This window comes from Tasmannia lanceolata, unplaced genomic scaffold (genome assembly GCF_043159265.1).
Source record: "Tasmannia lanceolata isolate RefF3 unplaced genomic scaffold, GAP_Taslan_0.1 ptg000002l, whole genome shotgun sequence".
Taxonomy (NCBI): domain Eukaryota; kingdom Viridiplantae; phylum Streptophyta; class Magnoliopsida; order Canellales; family Winteraceae; genus Tasmannia; species Tasmannia lanceolata.
Window position 1 is genome coordinate 30,983,199 of NW_027518679.1, and position 6,651 is coordinate 30,989,849.

Below are 6,651 nucleotides of genomic sequence, written 5' to 3' on the forward strand. Positions count from 1 at the left end.
ATATTCAAGATCCACGGACATGTTCGAATCTGTTTAGTGTCCTACCAGCTACAAAATTTTGAATCGATTAATATAAAGTATGTGTTCTTGTATGTGAGTGGTCTGATGGGCCCTTACCATCCGATCTGATTAAAATGGATCTTGGACACCCACAAATTGTAAATCTATATTCAAGATGGATGGGCATGTTCGATACCGATCGGGGTCTGATAAATCCTTTACTACTAAAAGGGAAAATCCCTAAAAAATCGTCTGCTTCTTTCCTGCTATTGCTTATGTGTCCCAGCTTAATTTCCGTAAAACTCCCACTTATCTCCCTTTTCATTACTTCTTTTTCGTCATTTTCCCTTCTCATATGCCCTTGCACATGAGTTAAAAAAAAAAAAAGAGCCAGCGGAGCTCCTTTATGCCTTTTTTGTTCCGTAATTGTCATATTTTAGTACCCCGTTCGGTATTTTCTTCTTAATTTTTTTGCTTTGCTTCCATGTTCCCCTAATTTTCCATTTAAAACTTAGTACCCGCACACAATTATTATTTATTGCTAGCCACCTTGCACAAATTGCACTTCTACCAATCTTTGCAGCAAAGGATGGGCGACAAGCAGAAAAGTACGCTCAGTGAAGGTGGCTAGCAAATCCCTGTACAAAAAAAAAGGGAAATGTTATCCGCACTACTGTATTTTGATGAGGGCACTCCTCACTTTATTAAAAGTACGGTATGGCCATGCGTCAAAAATCCATTTGACCCGCGGGCTGACCCGGCCCTCACGGGGCGGGTGCGGGTAATGACCCGTAAAATTTTTCGCGTCACTTTGACCCGGCCCGCTTGACCCGTTTCCACATGATTTTAGAGGGAAATGATGTGATTATGAGAGTTTTTATATACAGTGTAAGTCCTTATAGTGAGTATTGTTTTTCAAAAAGTACTGTATGGCTTACATCGTGGGATGATCCAAATCATACATTTGATGGCCCACAATGTAACCAGGTTGAGTGCCAAAATTCATTTCCATAGGATAATTACAACCCTCCAATCAATAAATGTTTCCTAAATATGCCGTTCCTCTATAGACTGCAGGGCTATGATCATCGCATGGAAATGTGTTTGTTCGGAACATTCTATTTACGATGTGGCCCATCAATTGGACGGTTTGGATCATCCTATTGTGTAAGTTAAACAGTTCTTTTTTTTTTAACTGGGAGTGTGAGAAATATGTTTTTGGTTTGCAAGTTTTGTCACAAAATTATTGTTACAATATATATCGTGTAAGCCCATGTAGTGAACTATTTTTTAATAAGCCGGTAGGGATCCTCACAAAACCTCAACTTACCTATAAAAAATTGGAGTGAATATTTTACGGCCTACACCATAGGATGATCCAAACCATCCATTTGATCATTCCCAAAGGAGGATCGCATCCCTACAATCTATAGATAAATGCCATATTTTGGAAACCCCATAACTGTTGGGATCATCCTATAGAAATGATTTTTGGCATACAACCTATGGTGTAAGTCCGTACAATCAAGTATTTTTCAAAAGAATCGTACGCCATGTATCATAGGATGATCCAAACAGTCCATTTAATGGGCCACAATATAAATTGATTGTTCCCACAAAATAATGTACATAAGATAATTCCATGCCCTTCTTTTAGAAAAACTTCCTACTGTATTCTATTAGCTGGGGGTATTTACGTCATTTAAATGCTAGAAGTTTGTCTGAATAAGAAATGATTTGAGGGTACAATCATCAATTGCATACGAAAAATACCGCCATATGGTACCTGTCTATGACAATTACGGAAAAAAACTATGAAAAAGAGGTATAGACATATGAAAATGACGAAAAATTGCGTTATATGACGCATTCGAGACGAGTTACAAAATATTGACGGATGCCGAGTAGGGGTGTAAACGAGCCGAGCCGAGCTTGGCCAGGCTCGGCTCGGCTCGTTAAGCTCAGAGGCTTGGCTCGGGCTCGGCTCGGGCTCGAACCAGGCTCGGGCTCGGCTCGGCTCGGCCAGGCTCGCGAGCCGCTCGTGAGCTTTAATGAGCCGGTTATAAAGTTTCGCCCATGTCCGTAGCAAAAGCAAATAAGAAAAAAAAGTAATGATTACAAATAAAAAGTAAAATAGCTGATTTTATAAAGTTTCGCACCTCTCACTCGCAAAAGAAAAAAAAGTAATGATTACACACAAAAAGTAAACAGCTGATTTTATAAAGTTAAAAATGAAAAATTACCAATAAAATGTGCTAAGTTATGACAATTAATAAAAAAAATACAAAATTTTTTCCAAAGTTATGACAATTACAGTTTTCGATTTTTCACAACCGTTCGTTTTTGCATATGATGTTGACATTACATACGTACCATCATACCATCATTACGTATTTCAGTATTTGTTTTTCCAGATGAACATGACACGAGCCTTAACGAGCCGAGCCGAGCCGAGCCTAGCCTAACTCGGGCTCGGCTCGTTAAGGATTCGAGCCGAGCTCGAGCGAGCTTCCGAGCCCGAGCCAAAATTGACACCCTTAATGCCGAGCACCTGAAGAGGAACAACAATTATGGAAACCTTTATCGATTGGAGGGCTACGATCAGCCTATGAAAATGATTTTACAAGCACAACCGATTGATGTTGTGTTCCATCACATGGACGATTTGGATCAACCTATAATCCTCTATAGATCGGAGGGTTAGGATCAACCTATGAAAATTATTTTTAGGGCACAACCTATTTAGGCAGTGACCCATCTAATGGACGGTTTGGATCATCCTATGGCATGGGCCATACCGTACATTTTAATAAAGTGAGGAGTTCGATCATCAAAATATGGTGATTAGTGCCATTATAAAATATGGCAGTGAGGACATTAGCACTATATATAATTTGAAACCATCGCTGTTACTTGGATGTTCCCATGCGGGTCGGGTTCAACCCGAATTTGGGTTGGGTTGGGTTAAGATTTTTCGCAAATCGGGTTGGGAGAAATCAACCCGAATTGGAAATCGGGTTGGGTCGGATTGGGGTGTCAGGCAACCTGACCCAACCCGAAACCCGAATTTGGGTTCCATCTGAAGAAGTTCTGTATATGTATTTTTCTTTTTCAACATTGAAATAGTCTCCACAGTCCACAATGGATGGTTTGGATAATCCTATGGTGCGGGCTATACCGTACTTTAATCAAGTGAGGACTGTGATCATCAAAATATAGTAGTGCGGATAACATTTCTCTTTGTTAATTATTAGTCCCTGTTTGTTTTGGATTTTGAGAACCGATTGTGAGTTAAAAACTGATTATTGGTGACTCACTATTGGTTCCCAAAATCCAAAACAACTCGGCTTGAGTTGAGGTGGTCAACAATTGGTATCATATCAAATCGGGTCAACCTGACCTAACCTGAGCCAACCCAGCCCGAATTGGAAATCGGGTTGGTTCGGGTTGAGGAAATTGCAAATCGGGTTGGGTTGGGTTGAACCCAGCCGGGTTGGGTCGGGCTGGGTTGGAAAAATAGGTTCCTCGGGTTGGGTCGGGTTGAACCCGACCCAACCCAACCCGAGTTACACCCCTAACGATGACGAAAAAACTACTTTTCCTTATTCACTATGTGAGGGTCAAATTACAAAAAGTTTGATATTACGAAAGACACTTTTTTTTCCAAACAACGAAAAAAACTGGTCATAGAAGTAATGGAATAGAGTAGGTCAGCCCTTACGAAACAACGAAAGACACTTAGGAACCAAGATGATTGATCTTCCCTCTAAGAAGATCAATCACGTTAGGCAATGTCTGAAACCATTTATAATCCCACATGCATACGATACCAACAAAAAATAATTATTACTCACCACTTTACATTTCATAAGGAATGACCTACTCTATTCCATTACATTTCATGGAGGAGTTAGAAGGACAAAAAAAATGAATTGCCAAAGTGCCTGTCGAATAGAGGATTCCGAAGTTTTTGTACAAACTTCTTGTTTTACCTTAAAATTCACAACCATCTCTCCTATTCTGGACAAGTAGATTCAATCCCCTATAGTTGAAAGCTTTGAAGACTATGTGGCTCTCCACCTTGTGATTTGTTTTATGTATTCGGACCATCTCGTCCCCTTTTTTTTTGCAATAAAGTTGGCTACCATTTAAAAAAAAAATGAATTGCCAAAGTGCTCGTCGAATAGAAAATAGATTCCAAAGTCTTTGTACAAACTTCTTGTTAATACGTTGAAATGAACAACGAAAGACACTTTTTTTTTTCATGAAAATGTCAAATTACTTTTCCTTATTCACTGTGCTTTTTTTAACCAAACTGATCATAAAAAAACTTTATCTTTTTACCTTTTCTTTCCACGCAAAATTGTACGTAAAACAAATTTTATGCCCATTTTTAAGGTTTGTAAAACAAATTTTATACTCATTTTATTTTTATGCCCATTTTAGGGAGTCTGGCTATTAGTCATTGCTCTTCTACCACTTCATCAATCAATTGATATGCAACTACGCATTTGTGGTACCTCATGCTCGGAGCATCTTCATCTTGCTTTTCAGAAGTTGCCAAGTGGGCTCTATAGCGATTGTTATGTTAGCATAGTATGAATTAAAATTCATATGCAGTATTATCTTGTTTGCTAAGACTCTTAGTCGCACGTGCAAATGCACGTGCCTTTTTTACTATTTGCAAAAAATGTCCACATGTTTTGTATGATTAATTTAAAGGGAAATGTTATCAGCACTACTGAATTTTGATGAGGGCACTCCTCACTTTATTAAAAGTACGGTATGGCCAGCACCATAAGATGATCCAAACCGTCCATTAGATGGGCCACAACCTAAATAGGTTGTGCCCCAAAAAATCATTTCCATGGGTTCATCCTAACCCTCCGATCTGATTGTTAGAAGGTTGATCCTAACCCTCTATAGATCGGACGGTTAGGATCAACCTATGAAAATGATTTTTGGGGCACAACCTATGTAGGCTGTGGCCCATCTAATGGACGGTTTGGATCATCCTATGGTGCGGGCCATACCATACTTTAAATAAAGTGAGGAGTGCCCTCATCAAAATACAGTAGTGGTGATAACATTTCCCAATTTAAATTATAGATTATTGTGTATGAGGGAGCAAAAGTACAAGTGGAGGCAGTTGCTAAATAATCCAAAATATTTATTTCCTAGGCCATGCTATAGATGAGTCATGGGGCAAAAATCCACCCCTATTGAAGGATTATTTATAACCCTCCAATTTTGTAGAGGCTTTCTTGATCATGTGACCTGTTTGATTGTCTAGATCTTCAAATGGTGGGATATGTAGGGGACCCATTAAACGATCCCACCTTCGAGATGAACGGTCCTGATCTTTGAAATGGTTAAATATGAAGGGGACCCATTAAGAGGTCCTAACATTGTGAGATGAACGATCTGGATCTTTAGTAGGACAACATGAGCTGTTAGCGATCACGACATGAGAGACTTGCCCATGAATTCTAAGGACAATAGAGATAAGGCATACGCTGAAACGTCTCTATTTCAAGCTGTAAAGTTGTGTGTAATATGTGTTTCCACCCTATTTCAAGCTGCTATTTGTACTTGTTTTGATAGATACACTCCCATTCAACTTATTTTCAATTTCCCTCACTCCAAGAAGCTGTAATATTCATCTAAACGAATTAATGAAGATTAAAATAAGAAGAGTGAGAGTGTAAGAATAAAAACAACTGGGTGTTGATATGATGAGAGTTCTCTTTCAAAGGTCATGTTTCTGACCATATAAAGATGAGGATTTAATGAAGTTGGGGTCTGATTTATGTTTAGAAAAGGGTAATATTCCATCTTAACAGGCAATTGTATGATGTGTGATCTCTAAACAGAAACTAATCCAACGGATAGGATTGGAAACCTAATCTCCATGCTTGATGTGCCACGATCGAAATGATCCTGACCATCCGATGAATAACTGAATTGTTGCTGGGTTTTGTTTAGATCGTCATTTTGCGTATCACTAATTGGATGGATTGGATGATTAAATTGTGTGAATTTCGGGCTGTGGCCCATCGATAATGACCCCCGACAGGAGGAACAATCCGATCAACGTCATGACAGTTTGTACGGTGGAGATCGGACAACAGCAAACAACCAATTTGTGGCGTCGCAATGGGCCCACAGATTATTGAGGAGAAGAATAATTGGCAAGTGGGTATGCGAAGTTTTTAACAAGCCTCAAATTGGCTGAGTCGTACGAGCCACGGTGGACCAGGGCCTCAATTGGCTGAGTCGTATGAGCCACAATGGCACTGTGCAAATGTACAATGATTGAGTCATCGATCCGGTGGTCCTTCCTGAGAATGGGCCAAATCTGACGAGTCCTAGCGATTGGACTACACCAACCATACCTCAAGGAGTGTGGACCACCGCCCTTTGTTCATCATCAGTCGGATCGAGTGTCGATTATAATCTACTGATCCAAAGCTGAGATTTGTGGTGACTCACGAGATCAATGGTTCTAATCACTTGTCTGATGGTGGAGATAATGCACATTGATGTGCAAACATTCTTATGAAAAGAAAAAAAAAGGTACCCATTAGTATGGTTTGTACTTATAACAAAAGTTATCGAAATCAGTTTATATCAAGTATCTCTTCTCAACTA